The 26694-nt window shown below is 40.4% G+C and overlaps 1 long non-coding RNA gene across 3 annotated transcripts; it reads right to left on the reverse strand.

Annotated features, from left to right (window-relative positions):
- Positions 1–1578: 1578 nt before the first annotated feature.
- Positions 1579–26347, reverse strand: LOC143887679 (uncharacterized). Of its 3 annotated transcripts, XR_013254333.1 has the most exons (4): positions 25714–26273; positions 10272–10359; positions 1726–2198; positions 1579–1653 (listed from the first exon to the last, which is right to left on the reverse strand). It is a non-coding gene; the product is annotated as an uncharacterized LOC143887679 (long non-coding RNA). The 3 variants fall into 3 exon arrangements; XR_013254334.1 differs by having other exon boundaries at positions 1579–2198; positions 10258–10359; positions 25714–26347; XR_013254332.1 differs by lacking the exon at positions 1579–1653 and having other exon boundaries at positions 1687–2198; positions 25714–26224.
- Between the last annotated feature and the right edge of the window lie 347 nt (positions 26348–26694).

A 26694-nucleotide genomic window follows, 5' to 3' on the forward strand; every position in this document is an offset into this window, starting at 1 on the left:
GATTTCTGTTAATGTGTGTTGCTCTGAGTTTTGTTTTGATATGTATTGACACGGGCCTAATGTCCAACTAGTGCTTATATATAATAGGTTAAATATTTTACAGTGTCCTATCAATGTAGAAATAATATATACTATGTACTATATAATGTAAATATGATATGGCTACTGATATTGGCTCTACCATGTTTTGAGAGTTGCACTGTCTTTTAATATTTAATTGGTTGTCAAAGGTAATTACAATTCTCAAAAAGCTCTCAGAAGTCAATTAAAAAAGAAAAGACAAACTGAGTTTGTGCAATTATCAAACCATGGTAGTGTCAAAATCAGTGATGCAAGGTGATCAAAGGAAGGACTACTACTTCTCTTTGATACCAAATTGATGTAGGACGATCTAGCTCTGATACCAAATCTGATGCAGGCCAATCGAAGAAGGACTATTATTTTTGTTCGATATCAAATTGATGGGTGAAAATTAAGATTTTGGATGCTAAAATATGTGATTAGATTGGAAAAATATTTTTATTAGGTTTATGAGAGTTTAGAAAAGTGCAGACATATGGCAAGAATGGGCAAACATGTGCCGGGAAGCTGCAAACGTATGCTAGGAAGGTGCAAACATATGACGAGAATGGTTAGGCTGAGATCGGACGGGTAAAACAAAAAAAAAATTATGGTTTTGAGGCTGAGATCGACGGCATTTGCTTCTCCATCTGAAATTGCAATAGTTACAAAGGGGACAGAGCCAATCCCTCGGCCTCTCCATGAGAGGCAATCCAAAGATGGAGCTTTATCACCCAAACCCTTCCTCTCTTAGCCTCTGAGAGGAATTATAATTCGGTTTTAAATCCTTTCATCAATGCCATTTCATAGGGGTGCAACTCGGGCGGGCTCAACCCGAACCCGGCGGGTTCAACCCGGAAAAAACTCGGGCTGGCTTGAGTTCAAGTCGGGTTCGGGTTCGGGTTGAGGGCTTGAGCAACCCGACCCGATTTCAACCCGAAATTTTTAATAATTTTTTTAGTTTTTAAGCTTAAAATCTCAGATTGGGTCAGGTTGAACTCGGGTTCGGGTTGGCAAAAAGGGCTGCTAAGGTCGGGTCGGGTTCGGGTTGAGTAAATGGTTGCTCGGGTTGGGTTTGGGTTGGCCTCAACCCGAACCCGACCCGCCCGAGTTGCACCCCTACCATTTCATCAAACAGCATCCGAACAGTATGGCAATGTTTGGAGTAGATCAAAACAAAATTACACATCCACCAAAAGAAAGATTTGGAATTTCCCCTGGAAAAAAAAAATAATAAAACATGCATTTGCAAAATTAGGCGGCTGTGTAATATCACATTCACCAAGAACAAGATAGACACACTGCTTGAGATATCATTTGCGGTCAGTTATTTGAAGTTATATCCCAGAAAGCGGCCTACTTGCTTCAAGATCACACTATGCCTGGTACAAAGAATTTGATAAGTGGGAGGCTTCAGTTCCTATTTACCATATACATACCTTTAGAAACTAAATGAGGAAAAAAGGGGAATGCAAAGCTGCAAAGAAAGTGAGTGAATATGCTGGAGACCTCAAGCAGTCAAGCTAACCCTTGAAATGATGCACATTATGGCAATTCAAGTGTCCTCCTTATGCGCTACTCTTTTTTTTAATCCTGAATGTAGAGATCTAGTTAATAAATGCCAAGGAGGTCTTAATGTCCCATTTGCAAAGGAGATCAACTTACACTAATATTATTTGTGGACAAAGACTGATTTGGTGGCATCCACAGAGGCCCCAAGTCTTGCATTGTAGCGCCCAGATATGCATATTTTTCCGTGTGTGTGATCTTCTATGTATGCATATATGAGACACGTAAAAGTTTTATGCATCTGAAATATGCAAGCACACAATCACAGTGGAAACAAAAAACAAAGACGTAGGGAATCTAATTATCTCATAAATTAGAGTTCCCCATTACACAGCGACCTATGGAAGATTGAGGTTTAAAATTAATGGAAGAGTACTTATGACAAATGGACAATAGATTAGAGGATAACGAGCAGCATGCATAGAAGTTTGGGGGTTTACGAATCATCCTTATATTCTCTTCAGCAGCAGCATAGAGTGCTGTTATTTCCTTAATGTCATCATAGATGCCGAGGAATATGGAAGACAACTCGGGGATCTTTGTAGAAAGTAGGAACCAACTCTATGTGCCTACAAAAATGGAGGATAGCATTAGCTCGTTATTTGTTCTTTGTCAAACTAAGATCTACAACAAAACTTGAAATGATTCTCCACCTTGAAGTTACACAGAACAGAATTGGATTCCCAAACTAATTGATATATCCAACTTACTTGCAATATCACAAAGTTTTTAGAATTTTATGAATAAAATATTAAGTCCCACAACCAGCTGTAGAAAATTATTAAAATGTAACAAAGATGAAGAAAGAAAATGGGAGTTTCACCTCTCCAAACCAAGGTTTTAAATTTCGGCCGCATCCGAAGTTTTTGATTTCGGTGGAGGACCGAAACCGAAATTGCATAAATTTACCAAATTTCAGTGGAAATTTCAGCAAAATTCTTGATAAAACATTAATTTTTTATTCCTTTACAATATTTCAGCAGAAATTTCGGGATTTTCGGCTAAACTTTCCGTTTCCATGAGGACCGAAATTACCCCCGAAACCAAAATTTAAAACCTTGCTCCAAACAACATACTAACATGAGAAGATTCCATGAAAATGATGCAAGCAACAAAACATGGCAGTTTTTCTTTGAATGATAAACATGGTAATTTCGAAGCACTAAAATAGCATTCCATTTTTTTTTTGATGGGCAGCATTCCATTACACTCACTTGAAAAGCAGCACCATACTCAAAGAAGTTGCTAAATTTTTTGTGCTTTTCCTTTCCTTTTTTTGTGTGAAGAAATGTCTAAGGTTTTGTCTTGTTTTGTTTTCAAATTTGGATCGTTGCGGATTGGATTGTTGGCAACACATGACGAATTACAATGTTGGGGATACAAAATGAATGAAGGAGAAGAGGTTTCTGGGTTTGTCTTGTTTTGTTTTGATTCCAACTATCTAGTGAAAAAAGAATTGGGCATTTCATTTTTCTTTTTATGTTATTACCTTGGAGCCTGATTCACTGTTCTTTCTCAAAGAAGTTGCTGAATTTTTTGTGTTTTTCCTTTCCTTTTCTTCTGTGAAGAATTATCTTAGGTTTTGTTTTTTTTTATTTTTACTGGTGGGGTTTTAATTAGTAGGAGGTTTTTAATGAAATGGGATTTAGTGAATCTACTTGCCCAGAATAATAGGAGAGATGCTTGTGAATCTTCAGAATCCATTTTCTATTCAGCTGGCACTTTGGCAATTCTTCTTTTTTTTTTTTAATGGTAGCCAACTTTATTGCCAAAAAAAAAGAAAAGGAACGAGATGGTCAGAACACAAAAAAAAAATTACAAGGTGAAGAGCCACATAGACTTCAAAGCTTTCATCTATAGGGGATCCATTTATGCAAAGAGTTTTTAGAGAGCTATTCATAGTAGAGGGTCTTGGATTTGGGACTCCTCAAGCATGATTTTCATGGGTTCTGTAATCGATTTTAGGTGACCTCCAAGAAAGAAGAGAGCTTTCTACTTTCATCTTGACAAAACTTCTATGGTCAAGTGATCTGAACAAATTCATATGGTGTATCTATTTTGAATTTGTCATAGTATAAAATCACTCTGATCAAAAGATCCTAATTTTTGGATTGATAGGATTTTAACTCCATATGAATGGGTTAATGTCCTTACATGATTCAAATGCTTTGTAGTAGAAGCGTTTGTTTGGAAGTACACACAAATACAATATAAGTATTCATTCTGTTAGAATAAGCCTAGCCTAGTATGGACATTATGGTCATTGTACTTAGTCTCTCATTAAATAAATACTTAATGAGGGGGAGTCTATAACTCACTTTTCTCCTTTCTTAATCTTCTTTAACATGGTATCAGAGCCCTAGGGTTTCTGATCCCTAGGGACAGCCATTAGCATTCACCTTCTCCATCTCCAATTCTAACCCTAACCCTAACCCTAACTCTATCCAGTCACCTCCTTCCCAGCTCAACCGGCCACGACCGAATTGAAGTCAGAAAGTAGAAAGAGCAGTACCTACCCACATTCTCATACCTTCCCTCAACCCCCTCCTCCTCCATCTTCTTCATCTCTTACCCTAACCCAACCCATCGAAACCCTAATCCAGCCCATCCTGCTACCTCCTTCTCTACTCCCGCACCCCCTGTCCATCACGCCCCCTCCCCACACCTCTTTGTGCATCGCGACCTCCCTCCCCCACTCCATTGTGCATCACGCCAACACCCCCCACCCTCCCCTGTGCATCGCCCCCATCTCCCCACTTCCCATGTGCCTCGTGACACCACCCCACCCTCCCCTGTACATCGTAACACCCCCCCACCTTTCCCTGTGCATCACTCCCCACCCCCGGCCCCCCCTTGTATTTTCCCCGCCTCTTCTATGCCTTCTCCACTCAACCCGACCTTTCTGTCTCCTTCAATCAATCACCTCCACGACCCTCTATTTTACCTCTTCTCCCACTTCAGTCCCTTCCTCACCCTATTTTTCTCAATGTTCTGAGATCTCTTCCTTCTTGGTTCCCTCTAACATCCTTCATGGTTCCCTTGTTTCTCGTGGTCCTCCTATGCGGAGCAACGATATGAGCGATTAATTCCATTCATTGGTTTCTCTGGCTTGTAGTCCCGTCCTTGAGGGCCGAATATTTGTGGGTATTTTTGCTCTTCTACTGATTGATTGTTGTCATTTTGGATCCACTTGTAATTGTGGATCCCTATCTGGGCATGACCACTGACGTCCACCCCCATCCCACTTCTTCGACTAGCTCTTCTTCTCCTTCTCCCAACTTAGGCCTCTTCTTCTCCTTCTCCCAACTTAGGCCCTGTCGAGGGTACTTACCCACAGTTGAACACTGCCAGACTTAATGGAACCAACTACTTATCCTGAAAAGTAGAGATTGAGACATACCTTCTTGGATGGGGCAAAGTCAGCTTTGTTCGTCAGGATCCTCCCCCGCAAAAGAATCCTACGTATATTCGCTGGGAATAGGAGGATGCTTTGATTCGGACTCTCCTCTGGCAGAGTATGACCCCTGCCATCTCTTCTACCATGATTCTCCTCCCGAATGCGAAAGAGATATGGGACCACGCTACCTTGACATATTCGGGAGTTGAGAATCTTACCTGCATCTGTGCCACGTATTCTGAGTGGATGCGTCTGCACCGTGGCGACATGTCTCTTGAGGCTCACTATGGCCAGGTTGTCTCTTTATGTCAGCAGCTTGACATTTTCATGCCCCTTACTTCTGTTGTTAACGTCCTACGCATGCAACAGGAACAGATTCGAGTGGTGCACTGTCTTGAGAGCCTAGGCCCGGAGTTTACTCATTTGCGTCATCAAATTCTCGGGTCCGGCAACATTCCGTCGTTGCGAGAGGCCTATTCACGTGCACAACAGTGCCTTGATGAGTCTCCGTCACGGCTTCCGACTGACAGTTCTGCTCTAGCGGCGTATGATGGTGGTCCTCGCCTTGCCAGGGGTGGAGGTACTTTCTCACGAGCTCGTGGCCATGGCCAGGGTGGTGGTCATGTTGGTGGTGGATATGGTCGCCCTTATTGTACTCACTGTCAGCGTGATGGCCACCAGATAGAGACTTGCTATATGCTTCACCCTGAGCTTCGTCCGCCTCACTCAACACATCTCACGACTCTGAGACAATTGCTTTTGGATCTGTCTCTACACCTGTTGATGATTCCTTCAGTTTTACTAGAGCAGATTATGAGGAGTTACATCGCTATCGACAGAGTGCTCACCATCCTACTGTAGGCTTTACTCAACCAGGTAGTTCACCCACGATCTTACTCTCTAGCTCAGGATCCTGGATCATTGACTCAGGAGCCTTAAATCATATGACTGGTAACTCGTTTGTGCTCTCTTCTTTTCATTCATTTCGCTCTGATTTTCAGTCTATTACTCTAGTTGATGGTTCCACTACTCCCATTACTGGTATTGGCACCACGTCTCCTTTCCCTCACCTACCATTATCACCTGTATTATGTGTTCCTAAGTCTCGCTTCAGTTTACTTTCTGTTAGTCAACTTATGAAAAATCTTGCTTGCTTCATCTCATTCTTTCCTTCTTATTGTGTGTTTCAGGATCTTTCGACTGGGAAGACGATTGGATCGGGACGTGAGGTGGATGGCCTTTATCGCCTTGACTGTAGTCATTCTTCTACTGCTTTACATAGTTTCGTTGATGCTTTTCAGTGGCACTGTCGACTTGGTCACCCATCATTTCAGCACCTCCGGCAGACCTCCTTAGTTTCTGCTTCTGTTTCTTCCTTTCAGTGTGCGTCTTGTGCGGGAAGCATCACAGAGCGTCTTTCTCTTCCCGAGTCATTAGTCGAGTCGATAGTCCTTTTCAGTTGGTTCATTTGAATGTATGGGGACCTTCTAGGGTCGCGTCAAATAATGGATTTAAGTATTTTATTGTCTTTATTGATGATTATTCGCGTATGACATGGGTGTCTTTACTGAAGGACCGCTCTTAGGTCTTTTCTGCTTTTCAAACTTTCCATGCTGAAATAAAGAATCATTTTAGTTGCAGCCTTAAATGTCTTCGTACAGATAACGCTCGTGAGTTTTTCTCTGGCAGTCATGGTTTTCAGGACTACCTCTACTCTAATGGTATTACACATCAATCCTCATGTGCTTACACCTCGCAACAGAATGGTGTAGCCGAGAGGAAGTTGTGATATCTCTTTGAGGTGGCCCGTGCTCTATTCTTAAAGATGCAGGTTCCTAAATCTTTTTGGGGGGAAGCCATTCTTACTGCGTGTTTTCTGGCGAATCGTCTCCCGTCCTCTGTTCTAAGTGGTGATTCTCCATATCACACATTATACCCAAAGCAATATCCTTTTCCTCTTACGCCCCGTATCTTTGAGTACGTATATTTTGTTCATCATTTGGGTCCTGGCCGCGACAAACTCGATCCTCAATCCGAAAGGTGTCTTTTTGGGCTATTCTCGTAGCTAGAAAGGATATCTCTGCTACAATCCCAGTTTATGTAGGTGGTTTGTGTCGGCCGATGTTAGATTCTTTGAGTCAGAACCCTTCTTTAGTTCTACCACCGTCCCTAGCTCGTCCAAGTTGGAGCCCGAGGTGTCCATTTCTCTTCCTGTCCTTCCGGACATTGCTTCGGTACCTTTCCCATCAGCCTCTGACTCTCCTGCTGGTCAAGTCGAATCCTGTGTTACCAGATTGGCTCCCACATCTTTACCATCAGCCTCTGACTGTCCTGCTGGTCAAGTCGAATCCTGTGTTCCCAGAGTGGCTCCACCTTCTACTAAAATACATTATCAGCATCGTCGTCAGCAAGCACTGCCGCCTTTATCTCACCAAGACAAATCGTCTTCACAGGCAGAGATCTCCTTACCCTCTACTCAAGTATCCTCCTTTCCTTCTCCTGCAGTTGTATCTGACTCGCCTATTGCCTCGCGTACTCGCTCTCATTCTACTGCACACCCTATATTTATCTTTGTTTCCTACGATTTTCTAACTCCTACTTTCAAGAGTTTTGTGCTCTCTATGTCTTACGTTGTGTTACCACAGTCTTTAGATGAGGCTCTAGCTCACCCAGGGTGGCGCGCTGCCAGGACCTTGAGAGAGATGCTCTACATTCTAACCAGACATGGAATTTGGTTTCCCTACCTTCTAGTGCTCGACTTGTTGGTTGCCGTTGGGTGTTCTCCATTAAATATCTGTCAGATGGTACTGTTAAGCGATTGAAGGCTCGTCACGTGGCTAAAGGATATACTTAGACATTTGGAGTTAATTACAATGAGACATTTTCTTTAGTTGCGAAAATACCTTCTGTTCGTGTTCTACTATCCCTTGTCATCAATCATGTTGGCATCTTCACCAATTGGATGTGAAAAATGCCTTTCTACATGGCGACCTTCATGAAGAGGTGTATATGGAGCAACCTCCAGGATATGTTGCTCAGGTGGAAATGTCCTCTTCTGTATGTCGACTAAGGAAATCTCTATATGGACTAAAGAAGTCTCCACGAGCATGGTTTGGCAGATTCAGTGAGGCAGTTATGAGGTTTGGTTTGAGACAATGTGATGTAGATCATTCAGTGTTCAATCATCCGTCCTCAGTAGGGTGCATTCTATTGATTATATACGTCGATGATATCATCATCACAGGTAGTAGTAACTCAGGGGGAATCCAGAAACTAAAGACCTTACAAGTTCGCAACAAAAGATTTGGGACGTCTCAAATATTTCCTTGGGATAGAAGTGGCATACTCGTCTCGTGGTTTATCTCTATCACAGAGGGAGTGTGTTTTAGATTTGTTGGAGGAGACCGGGAACGTTGGCGTCAAACCTGTGTCTGCACCTATGGATCCTAATGTAAAACTAATTCCAAAAGGAGACTTGTTGAAAGACCCTGGCAGCCTGGCAGGTATAGAAGACTTGTGGGCAAGCTCATATATCTTACTGTCACTCATCCTGATATATCCTATGATGTTGGGGTGGTTAGTAAGTACACGAGCTCTCCACGGACCTCACACTGGAGTGCAGTGGTTCAAATTCTTAAATACCTGAAGGGTGCACCAAGTGCTTATTATTCAAGAAACATGGTCATATGCGAATTGAGGGATTCTTTGATGCTGATTGGGCTGGATCTCCTGCAGATAGGAGATCAACTACCGGGTATTGTACCTTTGTAAGAGGTAACCTGGTATCCTAGAAAAGTAAGAAGCAGGAAGTCATTGCAAAGTCGAGTGCTGAGGCAGAATACAGAGCTATGGCACACACGGGTACAGGGATTATCAGGTTGAGATTGCTCATGTCTGAGATCGGCGTTGCATCTTCTTCGCCTTCACAGTTGTACCATGACAACAAGGCCGCCATTTTATATTGCGATAAACCCAGTATTCCATGAACGAACAAAGCACATCGAAGTCGACTGTCACTTCATTCATCAAGAATTCAGAAGGGGGAGCTATGTACTCTATTCACCCGATCTGCAGATCAGTTGGCTGATATGTTCACCAAGCCGTTGAATAAAGCAAAGTTGAGCGGCATTTGTAACAAGATAGGAATGTATAATTTATACATTCCAGCTTGAGGGGGAGTGTTAGAATAAGCCTAGCCTAGTATGGGCATTCTTCTCATTGTACTTAGTCTCTTATTATATAAATACTTAGTGAGGGGGAGTCTAACTCTAGCTCACTTTTCTCCTTTCTTAATCTCCTTTAACACATTCAAAGGCATCCAAAGGTAGATATCGTGAGAGGGCACGTTCATAGGCCCGCTAATTTAAAAACTTTAATCAAATAAAGTTAAAATATGTCAATTGTAAAGAAATTCTAATGCATAGTTTGAAATGCTTCAATTGTAAAGAAATTCTAGTAAGTCAATTGTAAAGGAATCCTAATATGTCAATTTTTAATACATCATTAAGCATATCAGAATGAGGAGGCTTCACCCAAACATAAGAAAACGGTTAGAAAACAGGCAAAACCATGAAAAATATCATAAATGCAGCTTGATATAAATGCTAAGCCTAAAGTTAAGAATTGATTTCAATTTGTAGTCTTACAAATTGACAGCCTTGTATTAGGAATGTTTCAATAGTTAAAATATCGGTAAGAACCTTTAGTTTAATACTCAATGAGCAAGAACCTTTAAAACCAATTGCAGAAAAAAGCCTCGAAAAGGTGTTGTATATGATGGTAACTATAAAAAAATAACAGAATAATTAAAATTGATTAGAACATAGACTGATACATATAGAGCTTATGTTGGACAAACTTTAGTTAAAATATGGTTTGTCGATACCTAAAAAAAGGAAAAATGGTAACCAAATAGAGGTTTTATGAATTAAATAATAGAAAGCAAAAACTCAAAACCTATTAAACTGGAATCATATTTAGGTACAAAGGAAACTCCTAACTTAATCCAAATCCCAAAAGTAATAAGCATTTCATAAAGACAAAACTACTAATGTTCAAGCAGAAACTAATACAACTAAAACTGTAATTTTCGTCCCAATAACTAAAATATTCCATCTAAAATAGACTATTTCAATTTGCTATTGCACATCAAAATTTGTATATGGAGAAAAGGAAATCTTTCAATTACATTCAAACATATGAAATACAAATGAAAGAACAGTCATTAATACCTCGAATGCCTTACCCTTCTCAGCAATATAAATTTGGAGAACCCAATCCCCTTCTTCCTTACAAATGTTCTCCGCAATTTCAATTATCTGAAACAAAGGAAACTAAACCAAAACAAAAAGAAGAATAAATACCCACTTAACCATCGAGGAAAATAAATCAACTGAGATATGGAAAAAGGATCCGCTTACTCACGGAGTAAAGTAAAACATTTGAGATAGAAAATTGAATCTTCATGAATAATATACTTTTTGGGGAGAACCCGATCGCTATAAAAACAAAACTAATTTCCTGTGTATAAATATGGCAAGGCGGGGTGTAAAAATACCATCTTCATGAATAATAGTAAATTTTCTTTGCAAAAACCCGATCGTTGTTGAAACGAAAACCCATTTCCCGAGTGGAAATCTGGCAACGCGGGCCATCCAATAAGACATTAGAGGAAAGTTAAGGCACTCTTACCTCTAAAGTAATACCCTTCTCAACGATATTAACTCGGAAAATCCAATCCCCTTCTTCCTTATTCAAATATCAAATGTTCTCTAGAATTTCTTTTTTTTTGAAAGGGAACGATTTCATTCCATCAGAAAAAAGTAGCACCATACATAGAAAGGGGACAAGTTGTCCCCCATTGAAATAGTACCTACAATCCAATAAATAGAAAAAAAAAGCCCATGATCCCGACACCGTTGGGTTGAGTTTAGTAACAGTTCATCAAAACAATTATCCAAGATTGCTGGATCGAGCACGTGACGCGCATAGTCTTTAGTCCAAGAGCGAGCGGGTTGGTCAGCGCCGCTATAGAAAACAGTAGTCGTAGATTGAAGAGTACCCTTCTTCGCCGATCCATCAGCGAGAACATTAGCAGAACGACGCATATGAGTGAGAGATGGTTTTAGAACTCAGACCAGGTCACGAATTCTGTCTAAAATAGACGCAATCCGCCAAGAGCCCGCACATCGATTAGAAGCCCAAGCAATAGCATTAGAAGAATCTCCCTTACTAATTAGAGGGCCCAAATTATTCTTTGCATACCATCTGAGTCCAAAGAGCAACGCCTTTACCTCGGCCTCGTTGGCGTCGCAATAGCCCGCAAGGCCCGAGAAAGACATAATAGATGCACCATCAGCCCCTGAATAACACTGCCGATCCCCGCAGTGCCAGGAATCCCAAGTGAACTGCCGTCAAAATTGAATTTGAGCAAGCCTTCCGGTGGAGGCGACCACTTTGGAGGAGGTACAAAGCGGCTGATTCTCTCAGAGGCAATGGTGGTCCAATTACGAAGGATCTCCAGTGTCGAGTAAGGTATACCGAACTTGGTTTTTGACCATGCGATGATCGCAAGTTTCACTTCCAAGGAGACATGATTCCAGTTTCTCGCCTTGTCGGAGAAAATCTATTGTTCCGTTCACCACAAAGGATCCATGTGATTGCGTATGGGACAGAATCCCACAAGCTTTTACCGAGACATCCATTGAAAGCCCTGTTCCAGTTACAAATAATTTTTGTGATACTATGTGTAGTACTGTTGATATGTCAAAGAATCGAAATACGCTCATCCAAACAGAGTATGAGAACGGGCAAAAGGAGTAGATGGTCAAGTTGGAAAATAATCCAGAACAAAACGAATAATAAGTACCCACCTAGCCGTTGAGCAAAGCAAATGAACTAAGATATGGGAAAGAAAGACCCATTTACACTCGTTGCCACATTTACGCCATATTTACACTAGAGAAATGGGAAATGGCGTAAATATTAAACTCAGAATCGGTAAAATAGAAGATGGTTCTCATCTCATGGGCAGGACAAAACATTTATACCAAAATATTATTTCTACAAAAACTAAATACGATATTCTATTACGGTCCTCACTAGCTCTTCGCTTGGTTGTACAAGGAGCATGCCCGAGGGGGCTACTACGCTCGCCGCACACTGATCTCAACAACAACAACAAAATATTGTTTCTTTTTGAACTCTTCCACATAACTCCAATTGAAAAAAAAAATGAAAAAAAAGGAAGCAAATTTCACTACACATTAAAAAAAATGAGTAAGGACCCAGATCATACCCCTGAAGCCAATCTTACATAGAAGATGAACTTGTAGATAAATAAAGTTCAACCTCCTAAATTTAAATTTAATGACTCAGAACAGCCCAAAAGCAATTGTTTTTCAGAAATTAGGATCACCAATTCCAACAAAGAAAGAGAGCCTAGTTTTCTTGTTTCATAAGAAAAAATTAAAGAAAACCACCATTCACTTGTCATCACTTAAGTAAATTAGGAAATCATGAAATAAGAGAAGAATATAAATGTAATAGGTTCCACCATTGCAATGTTTTGCTCTAGTGAATCCTAACCATTTAATGCAAGATTGGCACAAAGTAGTAATCCTATAAAAGTCCCAAACACTAAATTTAATTCGAAAATAATGGTCAACTAAAGAAAGCTAAAATTTCTCGAAGACTGAGGGAAGACATCAGGCAAAGCCCTCAAAAAATTATAATCACTGAAATTTTACATTCAATCAGATAAATGATAACATGCACATATACGGCACGATTTTGAAAAGGGCCAACTTAGTTTGAGCCACGTGAACCACCATCAACTCGACGATAAATAAAACCCCAAACCTAGACACGGAGTCATGATTGATTGATCTGTTAAATAACTTCACTTGAAAGAAGTGATATCTAATGCAAGTCCATTAATTAGATCTCAAAAAACTAAGTTACTTTGGTGTTATTCAATGACCTACTATTTCTCCTCTCTTTGGTGTTATCCAATGACCTACTATTTCTCCTCTCTGAGCATAACCAAGGTTTTAAATTTCGACCGAAATCCGAAATTTTGGATTTCGGTCAATACTGAAATCGAAATTGTGATTAATCGAAACGTTACATTATTTCGATCGAAATTTCGGATTCCTGAAATTTCAGGGATTTCGCCAAAAAATCTGGATATTTGATAATTTTTAATATTATCCCGAAATTTCAGCCGAAATTACCAAAATTTCGATTGAAATAAAAACGGAGAAAAAATAGGCGTTGAATAAATTTCGTCGGATTTCAAAATTTCGGTTTCGGTGGGGACCGAAACGCATTCCGAAACCAAAATTTGAAACCTTGAGCATAACTAACAGGTTACCTGCATCTGGCCAAACATGGGGATCTGTTCGCGTCTGGCCAATCAATGCACATAAATGCGTGAAGATCTTAAGAAGAATGTCAGTTAAAATGACCCAAATTCAATATAACAATGATATTTCTCCGGAATTGCACGGCCGTATAAGTAAACCAACCAATAAAACCCGTCTTTAATTAGACAAATCTATATCAAGAAAGAAGCACCAACCTGCTTTAAAGCTGAATGGGATCAATCAGCTATTCATAATGGTATAAACCACGAGTCAATTTATCACATTTGGGACGATTGTTCAAAAATTGCAATAACTGAACCATTCCCAAGCATTGAATATGCATGCACTTGGATGATAAATTTAAAAATGAGATGCAGGTAAATAGAACCCACACATTCCTACATAAAATCAGACCCCATTATGTGATATATATCATAAAGACCAAACCAAAATGGGTTTTTATTACCAACCAGCCACACCATTAGATCAAAATCAGACAGTTTGATCAGGATTTCCCGTCCATGAGAAATTGTTATGCTTAGGGAGTGGTCCATCTGCGAGTTTTGAAGAAAACCCAAATGAGAAATATGATCAGATGAGCGAGGCATTGAAAGCAGTCATTTGTCTCTTCCATGAAAAAATAAACTGACCTCGTCTCTAATAAATGTTGATTTCAAGAAATTTTCTGGATTGAAGACGCATCAAGATTTTCTAGCAAAATCCAAGAGAGAGAGAGAGAGAGAGAGAGAGAGAGAGAGAGAGAGAGAGAGAGAATGACGGCAGCATTTGAGGGGACCAAAGAAATTAGGTTACGCATCGAACTTAGCAAGGTGGAACAAGGTCTTCTGGGTGGGCTCTCTAGATCATTCTCCTTCGGAGTACAATTTCTAGTTTTGATTGGAGGTTTCAAGGAGGTGCGGCGAAAGAGATCGGAGCTCGGCGAGAGAGATCTAAACCTAACAGGGCAAAACAGAGCCGACACGTTTCACGCACGTGAAAATACGTGGCATGATAAGAATTACAAATGGCAAGATTTTTGCAATATCTTTAGGGAAGAGACCCATAGAGATAGGACCTATTTGGAAGATTTAGTCAAACAGGGGCAGGGATATTTAACAAAAGAAGCAGACGAAACTAGGAAGGCGAAATTGCCCCATAGAGATAGGACCTATTTGGAAGATTTAGTCAAACAGGGGCAGGGAAATTTTTCAAAATAAGGAGATGAACTTTCGCTGGTTTTCCCTTTTAGTAGTAAAGGATTCACAATTTCTACTGCTATTTTGGAAAATTTAAGCCAAGGAATACATTAATTACCAAATCACGAGACAAAAGACACTATTAGCTAGCAATACCTTTTCACAATTTTCACAGCTATTTTTAAAAGGAAAATGATATCATCATAACCATGTTTTAACAATTGCACAAACTCAGCTCGTCTTTTCTTTTTTAATTGGCTTAAGAGAGATTTTTTAACCTTTGACGGATCTTTAAATAAAAACAGCCAAGATGAGCTAGTGCAATTATCAACACATGGTTGTGCTGAAATCTTTTCCCTTTAAAAATTTCAAGTGGATGAATAACATTATCGGAACGTGTCACATGTAGCGGTCCAACTTGGGTCGGACTCAACCCGAACCTGATGGGTTCAACCCGATTTTGGCTTGGGTTGGGTTGGGAAAAGCCAACCCGATTTAATTTCGGGGTGGGTTAGGGTTGAGACCTTGGCAGCCCAACCAGACCCAACCTCCGTCGTCTAATTTTACCCCTTTTTTCTTTGAGTTATTACATTTTTCTGTTTGGCTCTAGGTGAACCCTGTTGAATAACATGTTGTAGGGTAGTTTAGTCATTACCTCTAGTATAGAGGGTATTGTAGTCTTTGTACTCACTTGCCCTATTTGGGCCTATATATACATTGTATGAGTGTAGAGCTCCCTAGTGGAGTATTTCCAACCTTCACTCCTCTTCTTCTTCCTCTCTTCTCTAACCCTAGATTACTTCTAACATAGTATTAGAGCCAATGGGCTGATCCTTCAAGAAGGAAATAAGAAGAGTCTATCTCCCTCCACGTCGTTCATCTCTTTCTCTCATATCACTCTCGTATCTCGATTTCCTCTCTTTAACTCCCTATAGTTTCTCCTCAAATCTTCCCTAAGAACTCTCCTCCCTATTGTCTCTCTCGTATTTCTCTATTTTTTGTTTCAAACCCTTAAATTCTCTCTCGGTATTTTTTTTTGTGTGTGTCGTCATTTCTCTCTCAGCAAACCCATTTTCCTCGACCGTATTTACTCTCTCTCATTTGGTTTTTCGTATGGAGTATTGTCTTCTTGTCCTTCATTCTCATCTTTGTTTTTCTCCGTCTATATTTGTTGTGTTTTATGTCTTTTGTCTTCCTCTCCAAGGTGCCCACCAAGTGTTTGATAAAATGTCTCAAAGGGGTTTTGTGCCTTGAAAGTCTTCTTTTCATTTCAAGTTGAAGGCCCCAACTTGAGGAGGAGTATTATCTTGTATTGTTTTTCTTCTTGTCTTGTGTTGTTTCTTATGGTTCTCTTATTTTATTTTATTTTTTGTGTTGATGTCATCTCTTTCTTTACATTGTCTTCTATGTATTGTTTTCTATGTCTTTTATGTAGTTCTTCAAGGCGCACACCAAGTGTTTGCTCAAATGTCTAAGAGAGGTGTAGTGCCTTGTTTCTATATGTTTCTTTGTCTTCTTCAAAGCGCACACCAAGTGCTCGATGAAATGTCCGAGAGAAGTGTGTTGCCTTGTTTGGCTTCGTTTTTATTTTAGTTGCAAGTTGAAGATATTTGACCTTCAACTTGAGGTGGAGTGTTGTCATGTAATTTTTTGTATCTTTTCTTTAGGAGGAGCGTTGTCCACTTTGTTGTCTTTTCTTGAGGGAGAGTTGTTATTGTTGTCTTTGTCTTCTTGAGGGAGTGTTGTCTTGTTTTCGTGTCTTATTTTTCATGTCTCTTTGTATTGTTTGGCTTTATGCCTTATTCCTTCATGTTGTCTTCTCTCTCATGTCTTCTCTTGGCGTAGTTTTATGCATTCATCTTTCTTTCCGGCTTTATGCCTTATCTACACCGAGCGATGGTTCCCCATCGTTGTTCGGTTATCTTCTTCCTTTTCTTCTTCTTATCTTGAGGCGACGGTTTCCCCGTCGACCTCTCATTAGGCGACGATGTTCATGCCGTCGACTTTCTTTCTAGACGACAATTTCCCCATCGTTGGTTGGTTATCTTCTCCCTCCTTTTCCTGGAGGTGGCTTCTTGAGGGAGTGTTGTCTTGTCTTCTTGAGGGAGTGTTGTCTTGTTTTCGTATCTTATTTTTCATTTCTCTTCGTGTTGTTTGGCTTGATGCCTTATTCCTTCATGTTGTCTTCTCTTTCATGTCTTCTCTTGACGTAGTGTTACGCATTCATCTTTCTTTCTGGCTTTATGCCTTATCTTCACCGGGCGATGGTTCCCCATCGTTGTTCGGTTATCTTCTTCCTTTTCTTCTTCTTATCTTGAGGCGACGGTTTCCCCGTCGACCTCTCATTAGGCGACGATGTTCATGCCGTCAACCTTCTTTCCAGACGATGGTTTCCCCATCGTTGGTTGGTTATCTTCTCCCTCCTTTTCCGAGCGATGGCTTCCATATCCATCGTTGGTCAGCTCTTTTACAGGCGACAGTCTTTTCCCGTCGACCTCTCTTTTCCGGGCGATGGTTTCCCCATCGTTGGTCGGCTCTTTTCAAGCGATGATGTCCCCATCGTTGGTTGGTTATCTTTCTCTTCTTATCTTCAGGCGACGATGTTCATGCCGTCGACCTAGTCTCCAGACGATGGTTTCCCTATCGTTGGTTGGTTATCATTTTTCTCTCTATCGCTTCTCTCCAGGCAACAGTTTTCCCGTCGACCTTGTCTCCGATGGTTTCCCCATCGGTTGTTATCCTCTTCACTTGGCGTTGTACTGCTTCGCCCCTTTTGCATACATTTTCGACTTTAAGAGATTGGACCGCTGACCTGTAATCAATTCATAACATCTAAGAGTCCCTTGAGATTCAAAATCTTTTCAGTTTCAGGTGTACAAAATACAAAATACAAGAGTATCATCTGCAAATTGGAGGATCGACACTTCCACCCTATCACTTCTAATAGAGAACCCTTCAAGTAAGCCCCTTCTACAACCTTTATACATCAATCTACTAAGAGTTTCTGAGATAATTACAAAGAGAAAACGCGATAGAGGATCCCCTTGCCTCAAACCCCTAGAGGACTTGAAGAAACCTTTTGGAGAACCATTTATAAGAATAGAAAACCAAGCCGAGGAAATACACCTCCTAATCCACCCTCGCCAACGAGAACCAAAACCCATCCTCCCGAGAAGGTAATCCAAACAATCCACTCCTTTTTATCGTAGGCCTTCTCCATGTCAAGTTTACAAATAACTCGCTTTTCACTGTTTCTCAAGTATGAATCTATAATTTCATTCGCCATGAGAGAGTGATCCAAAATTTGCCTCTTGCTAAGGAAAGCACTTTGATTATCAGAGATCAAAGAAGGAAGAACTACTTTGAGACGATCCGCCAACACTTTGTATAAGCAACCCACCAACCTAAGAGGCCGAAACTCAGACACCCTTGAAGCTCCCTCCACCTTTGGAATCAAAACAATAAAAGTTGCGCCTGTGCCCCTATCAAGCGATAAACCTTCAAAGAACTCTTTAAAAAATCTTAGAATATCTATCTTGACAAAAGACCAACAAGCTTGGAAGAAAGCTACACAAAAACCATTTGGTCTAGGGGTCTTGTCTTTTGCCAGAGAGAACAAAGCTTTTTCAATTTCCTCCTCTTCAAAAGGACTTTCCAACTTAACACTTTGCTCTAAATTCAAGCAATTAAGCTCCACCTCCTCTGGGATGGGACGAGAATAGGACTCTTTAGAATACAAGGAAGAGTAGAAACTAGTGATAGCTGCTCAAATTTCCTCCTTGCTAGTCACCGAAGAACCATTCACATTAAGAGATACAATTCTATTCCTCCTTCTAGCACTTGCCATAGCATGAAAGTATGCCGTATTTTTGTCCCCTTCCACCAACCACTTCACTCTAGATTTTTGGCGCCAAGATATCTCTCCTCATCGAGAAGCAAAGACTTATGCTCTTGTTTAATTCTACCCAACTCTTCCCATTCCTCCTCATCCCCCAAACCACTTTCTTCTAAAGCAACCAACCTGATTTCCAACCATTATTTTCTGCCAACCGACTGCAACTTCTTTTCCTTTACCCATTCTTTTAACTTCTTCTTTACAAATCTCAGTTTATGCCATATAATTACATCTGCCGGTCCCTCCACTGAACAAGAAGCCCACCACCCTCCCAATCTATCCTCCATGTGGGGAGTACTAAGCCAAGCAACTTCAAATCTGGAGGGTGGAGGACCCCAAGATTCTAACCTACGATCAAGAAGAATAGGACAATGATCTGACACCGAGTGATGCAAAGATTTATGAAAAACTTCTCGAACCGAATCCAACCAACTAGCCGACACAATGAAGCGGTCTAAACGACTCCGGCTTTTATAAATTAAAACTTAAAATAAAGTAAAACAATTATGCATATTAAAATCAAACCTAAACAGAGTACAATAACTCTTTACAACAGAGAATGTTCAGATATCTTAATGAGCTATGATTAATGATTTCTCTTTGCATATTCTCATCAATCTGAACCCCCTTTTACAAAGATGAGATCGGAAATTTCTTGTCAAAGTTACAAAATCAGTTAGATGGGCTTCTTAAGCGGTGTGCCTACAAAGGTTTGGGTGGTTGGAAACAAACCAAAACTCATCTCAAAGAGCCTAAATTAGATAAATAGAATCAGCTGCCTATACAAAAAAAAAAAGAGGGCCAACTTCCATTTGGATGCTGTTGAACACAAAGGTAAATGTATAAACAGATCCACACAAATGTTGGTAAGAAAAGGCTACTAAAGGGTTCCGACCTAAGGTATAATTCACAAATGGACATTCTCAACTCAACTCAGCTAACCCTTTGTCCCAAACTAGTTGGGGTCACCGCAAATGGACACTAAATGGAAATTTCAGTAAGATTTGGAATTAAATAGAAAAGGCCAAATCTGTTCAAAAAGAGAGTGAGGGCGAGTGAGCCAGGGAATGGTTTATCTTTGAAAAGAACAATAGTTCCTAAAACCCAATCCACACCCCCCGTGGCCGCCGCTCAGTTGCTTTACCTGGGATTACAAATTTTATCACTACTACATAAAGGTCTGCATTATTCAGAACTTTTGGGCTCAAACCAGGGAATGGTGTTTCTTTAAGGCAAATGATATTTTCACCCCCCATGCAGTATGCATGCGCCCCCCTTGTAACGTGATTTGACTTGAACAGTGGGCAACTTTAACGCTTTTTGATGTCAAATCACGTTATAAGGGGAGCGCATACCTACTGCAGTGGGAGTGAAAATATCATCGCCCTTCTTTAATTTATTGCTTTTATGGTGTGTGGTTTATGAATTAGTATGATCGTGGAAAAACTCATAGTTTGCCAAAAGAGACTGAACTAACAGTTATATTAGAAGGGAGTAATGCACTATGCTTATTTGAATATTATCAATGATTTTAGTCATTTATCAATTAACTGCCTATTTTTAGGGAAATTCTCTAATATCTGCATTCTTCCATAAGGACATAGTAGCATTTTGTTAATTGTTAATTTTGTCAAGATATTTATTGACTGACTTTGAGCTCTTTTTCAAAGATTAATAATGAATCTTTACTTTTTCTTATGAATAGTTGAAGTTTTGCAAGGAAACATTGTAGTCATTAAAGAAAATAAACATACGACATCTTCTCAATGCCAGAAAAAAGGGGATGTCACCATTTTTCTAGAGCACTACATGTCTAATTGTCTTTTGCATTTCGCCTTCAAAGTCGATATATGTTTTCTAGTTTGTTAATCTCATTCTACGATTGTGGTTTGACAGAGGTTGGAATTTGGATACAAAGAAAAAGATCTATCGTAATGTTGTTTTATCTCTCCATTTTTGTCTTTTTCCTCAATGCTCGTGTTTTCTTTTTGAACGGTGCATAATTTAATAGAAAACCAAAACCAAAAGACTGAGATGGCCGAGTGGCATAGTGTAAAGAGAAGAAAATGAAGATAGAAAACCAAGAAATGTATAGTAAATCAAAGAAGCACAATAAAACATAAAAATACCAATGTCAAAAAGCAAAATCCCCTCTCTACCAACAACAACTACATATGAGAAAGCGTCAGCCTCCGAGTTGGCCTAACGCCAAACACGACGAAACTCTAGGTCAAGACACTCCGAGGAGTCCCAAATCTCCTCAATGGCATCTACGAAATGCTATGGGAAAAAGGTCCCATTTGGCACTCATCTGACCACATTGAGGGAATCTCCCCTGATAATCAAATGGTTCCTTTGGTGCAACGAAGCAAGTCGAATCCCCCTAAAAAGCATCTGGCCTCTACCCCGACAGCATCTTTATCCCCTATTGGGCCCGAAAAAGCCTGTAACACCTCTCTGTCTACATAAAGCCCGTAACAACTGTCTACATAAAGCTCGTAACACCTCTCTGTCTACATTTCTCAATAGGCCCCCGATCTCTATTGGTCCAGGGTCACCAAAACTCGAATGATCAAAGTTCAGCATCAACCTCTCGGGAGGTGGAGGGGTCCTTTTGGGCCTAGGGCCCTCCACACGAGTCCTGCTCAACCTAATCTTCTACCAATTCCTTTTTTTTCTTGAAAAAGTAATCTTCTACCAATTCCTATGAAGTCACCGGTATTCCACTGAATATATAGAGGACAAATGACTACTGGACAACAAACGAAAAGATTTGTCTTTGTACACTATGCAAACCTTTGGATGTACTTCAAAGACTCTTCTATTACTTCCATAGAATCCATAAAGTGGAAACTACGAATAGGCTCCACAAAGTCCTACCTTTGGAGGGCCAGAGAGCAACCATGACTCAATATGGCCATCGATGTGACCAATGAGAACACACCAAACTCCAAAGCAACCTAAGACAAGAAGTCACAACTCATGAGTAAGCTAACAGTGAAGCAGGTGATCAACAGACTCGGCGTCGCAAGGCAAGGGGCACAATGATTCATGATAAGCATTGGTCTATTATAAAGATGATCCACAGTGAGAATAATATAAATTCTTGTTACCTTTCTCAACAAAAAAAAATGTGTACCAACATAATGCGTTAATCCTATGAGGGGACTTTTATCTTCCAAACTAATCTAGCAGGTGAGGAATGATGCCTAAGGACCAAATGATAGAAAGTTTTAACAATGAAATAGCCCAATGGGATCCATTTCCTAGCTCTTACCCAAGCCCCTATATTTTACGTATGTTAAGTTAATTCTCGCTAGAAAAGAGGTGACCTCATCCAGTTCTAGATCGAAAAAATTCCACCTGAATTTGAAATTCAGGTCCACTACATAATTTACTCTACTAAAATATTTGACCAAAATAATGTCTTTTTGTGCATCCATACTAAACAGCGACGGAAAATCCTCCTTTATAGATGTATCCCTACACCAAATGTCCAACCAGAACCTAATCATCCCCCATCCCCCGCTCTCAAATGTATCCCTTTCTGAAAGGGTACCAAGAATTTCATGGTTTCTCGCCAAACTGTACACCCTTGGCAACAATAATCATGGGTGGCAGTCCAGTCTCTGGGGCCAGAGCCAGAATTGTATTTTGCCTTAATTATCCTTTCCCATAGAAGATCTCTATTCTCGCCAAATTTCCAAAACCATTTCCCAAGGCCACCCTCTCTACCGGGACTACAAAGGCCACGCTAAGGCCACCCTCTTCAGAGACTACACACTACATCCCAACTAATCATATGATACTTTCTAATTCCTTATCATTCCATAGGAAATTTCTTTGAAGTGGTTCAATTCTATTAATGATAGAAGTCGGCCAGAAAAGATCAACATAAAGTACAGAGGTAAGTTAGACAAAACTACATTGATTAATGTGATACCCCAAAGAAAGTAGTCCTTTTTACCACATGGATATTCTCCCTTCCACTCATTTTATTACCAAGTCCCACAATATTTGTGATGGACTACAAGAGCATAAAGGGAGGCCCAAGTAAGTACTGGGGAGCGAACCCTTCTTTCACCCTAGTATTCTGGCCCTTTCCTATAGATTAGAAGTCCCAAACCTTATCCCCATAACCACCAACATAGCAAAGTTGACTCTTTGAATTGATTTTGTTTCATAGCATCTAACAACCATCTCGAGATTCTATAACTAGTGTGAGTTTTTTTTGGTAGGTAAGCTGGGGTTGGGCGTGGACCCCTACCGGTTTATTTGAATAATAAAGATTGTACAATCAGCTCACAAATACTAACCCTATCATAATAATAGGGAAACAGATCAAGAGTACACCGATAAGATGCTATCAAGTGACACAGTACCTAAGTACACGAAGTCTCAAAAACTCTTAATAACCACGGGCGTCTATCATCCTCGGACTCAGCTTCCTAGCTCTCTGGCTCTTTCGCAGATTTACCTCCTGCCATTGGTCCCTTTGCCAAGAACCATTCTCCTGATGGTAGTTTTGAGAGTTACTCTTCGTACAATGCCCAGGATGGTCCTGAATCTTGTTGGCATTCTGTCCTTGATGCTTCTGCAGCGGAGGTTGCACGTCAATGGTGATTGGATCAGGATCCAAGTCCTCCAAAGCCGAGAATCTATTGCCTTTGAGCTGGTCCTGGTCAGGGGTCACAATAGTGTCTATTGGATTGCCATTTGAGGAATTTCCTACTATTTTCAGATCCTTTGAAGGGCTTCTAGGCAGTTCGGTGTCGGGATTGCTTCAATGGGATGGATCTCATCAGATTGGGAGCTTCTTTTGACAGGTTTCCCTTCCTTTTTCAAATGAAATTGGGAATGTCTATGGAGGTTGCACTCCTCCGTGAGATGGCTGAAGTCTTTACATGTGGTACAAGCTTTTGGCTTCCAATCGTAGACTATTGGTTGAATAATCTCTCCTGAAGAGGTTCTGAGTTAGTTGGATTCCGGGAACGATTGCTCAACACTTATTTGAATGCACATTCTGGCGTAATTTAGCCTGGACGATTCTGCAATATGGGTATCCATATATAGCGGCTTTCCAATCAAACTAGCAATCCTACTCAAACAATGCTTTGTCCAGAATTTGAGGTGAAGCCCAGGGAGCCTGATCAAAAAAGGGATTTCAGGGAGACTCTTCTTTTCCCGGTTGGAATCACGGTCCCACCTTTGTAGGACTAAGGGTCTACCTCCATAGCTTTGTCCCGTGTCTTCTAAGACTCGTGTACACTCATCAGCGGAGGAGAACTTAAAAAGAATAAAGCCATGCTCCAGAGTGTGCATTTGGAGGGATCCAGTGAGCTTCCATTTGCGCATGAGCGTCTCTCTTAAGGAGATGAAATAGGGTCATTTGCCGAGAAAATATCCCACCAGGGAATTTGCCCATTTGTTCTCTGATTCGAGCATTTCTTCATCCTCAAACAATAGCTCCATCCTCGATTTTTCCTCTTCAGCGGGAGAGATAAGGTCAAGCTTTGTGGGGACAGGAGGGGAAGCTTGGTTTGTGAAGAGCTAGCTAGTGCGAGTTGCGCTACTGAAAACCAATATGTCCGGACGAGAGAGAGAGAGAGAGAGAGAGAGAGAGAGAGAGAGAGAGAGAGAGAGAGAGAGAGAGAGAGAGAGAGAGAGAGAGAGAGAGAGAGGTGTATCTAATCGATCGAGCGAGTAGATAACTTATCTACTCCATCGGCTTAAAATACAGTGGGGGGGCACATTGTTTGGATGATCCAAAGTATTCATTTGATAGGCCCTCACATAGATAGGGTGTGCCCAAAAAATCAGCTCCTTAGGATCATCCTTAAAAAATGGACAGAATTGTGCTACTGAAAACCAATACGTCCAGATGACTTTCTCTCTCTCTTTCTCTCTATTCTCTTCTTCTTTTTTCCACGCAACATCATTCATTGATTCAGCAAACGTGACAGAACTAGTGTTGATCCTATACAAGTGATTGAAACACCTCCAGCCATTTCACTTTTCCCTACAACCAACCTATGCACATTTTTCGTCACTTTAATTAGCTGAACCCATGCCACCTTTTGTAGGCCCTTCATCCAGATCGGAGTTTTGATCAGATTTCAGCCTGCTAGACCTCCACTTACTAGGCATCACATGATCACTCGATTCAAAACTGGAAATCTCAAACCACAGAGGTCTATTTCTTCTAAGCACATCCTTTCCTACATGTAGTCTCAATTAGAAGATATAGAGTGAACTTCTTTCAAGAAGGCATCTTCTACTTCACAGTGGTGTCAACCTATGTTGGAAGAATTTCACGCACTACAAAAGAACCAGACTTGTAAACTTGTACCGCCCACAGCAGATGTGTCAGGGTACGGAAGGGCTTGGTGATTTACACTCCAATCTGAATGTGGTCTCCTCCCTCACTCTACTTGAGGGGGGTTTTAGGATATTTATAGAAACAGCCCAAATTGAGTTCTGATGACCAAATCATACTCTAGCATATGTGCATAAGAATTTGACATATTCCTTTTGTGGTCCTCCTAAGTCCTAATCCTAATGCTTAGAAGGTTTCCCACAAAAGCAGGGTACCTAACTCTTATGATCAATCATCATAAAAAACAATTAAAAAAATAGAAAAGCACAAACTCCTAAGTAACCCACATTTTTGCTCATACATCAGCTGCTTCTTTTACTACAATGTTAAATTATTTATACTAACATTTTAATCTTTTTTACTCCGGCTACCATGAATCATCAACAGAAGAAAATCACTAGCAATAATAATAGGGAATTAATATCTGCGCCCCTTGTTTTAACAATGACACTCATAATTATTACTTTACACTTTTCTAATTTGCTTTGAAGGCTGATACAATTCCCAAGATAATCTCCAATCTTGGGCTTTAAAAATTGGAAAGCAAATTGGAATGAGAAGAAAAACAATAACAATAATAATAGGGAATTTATATCATCACCCCTTGTTTTAACAATGACACTCATAATTTCTACTTTACACTTTTCTAATTAACTTTAGAGGCACATACAGTACACAAGATAATCTCCAATAATAAAAGTGGTCAATCAAGTGTGAAGTTCCATTATCAAAACAAGGAGTGTCAACATCATTTCCTTAGTAATGAGAAGAACCAAACTTGTACAGGCAACAAAAAAAAAAGCATCAAATTGAAAGGAAATTGGAATGAGAAGAGATGATGTCGATATATTTACATGGATTCGACGAGAGGGGCGAGGTGGAGGAGAATGAAGCGGTGGGCTTGTGGCATTAGATTCTCCACCGCCCAACGGACGGCCCGCCGGCTGCTCCGATTGGGTCCGCTGCTCACCGCCACGGCCCCTGTCCTACTATCGTTGCTGTTGCTTTTCTTCATTTTGCAGCCCTAAATTCTCCCAAAATTGAATCAGGATTCTCCTCGGAGATAGAACTGTGGGGACCACTATTTCATACATTTTGGGGCCCTCTCTCCTTAGGTTTTGGATTCAAAATTGGTCGAGTCCAATGATCAGTTTTGGATTCAAAGTTAATTCTCAAAATCCCAATGAAAAGCTTGAAAATAGAAAAGCAAGCTATCGGTACAGGTTTGATTTCCGAAGGTGGGTCTTGTTTTGATGTGTTTGTGGGTTTTGGAGTGGGTTCAGTCCAACATTTTGTCATTGATGTACTTTTTGAGAATGAACTGCTCTTGCCAACGTTTTGAAACGCGGCCCTGTCGCTTCAGATTGTGACCCTATCTGTTGGGCCAAGAGTCGGTTGGGGCCCTCACCGTCGGTTGTCAGAATCATGGTTTTAAATTTCAGATTTCGGTCAATATCGAAACCGAAGGGTCTAAAGTTGTTCCTCTTTGAAGGTTATTGGCATACTAGAAGCGATGCTTTATTTCGGCGGAAATTTTGAAATTTCAACCCAAAAATCTCGTTTTTTAATTATATAATGTTTTCCCGAAATTTCGACCAAAATTTGGTATTAGATATAATATTATTTAAAATTGGTGTATCGGATTTTGGCCGAAATTTCAATTTCGGTGAGGACCGAAATGCATTCCGAAACTGAAATTTGAAACCATGGTCACAATCTGAAACAAACAGGGCCTTGGCCATTAAATCGATAGTGGGTAAACAGATTAGCGGTAAAGTTGTTCCTCTTTGAAGGTTATCGGCAAAACTAAAAAAATGAATGTAAGCGGTAAAATA

The sequence above is a fragment of the Tasmannia lanceolata genome, unplaced genomic scaffold, assembly GCF_043159265.1.
Source record: "Tasmannia lanceolata isolate RefF3 unplaced genomic scaffold, GAP_Taslan_0.1 ptg000012l, whole genome shotgun sequence".
Lineage (NCBI taxonomy): Eukaryota > Viridiplantae > Streptophyta > Magnoliopsida > Canellales > Winteraceae > Tasmannia > Tasmannia lanceolata.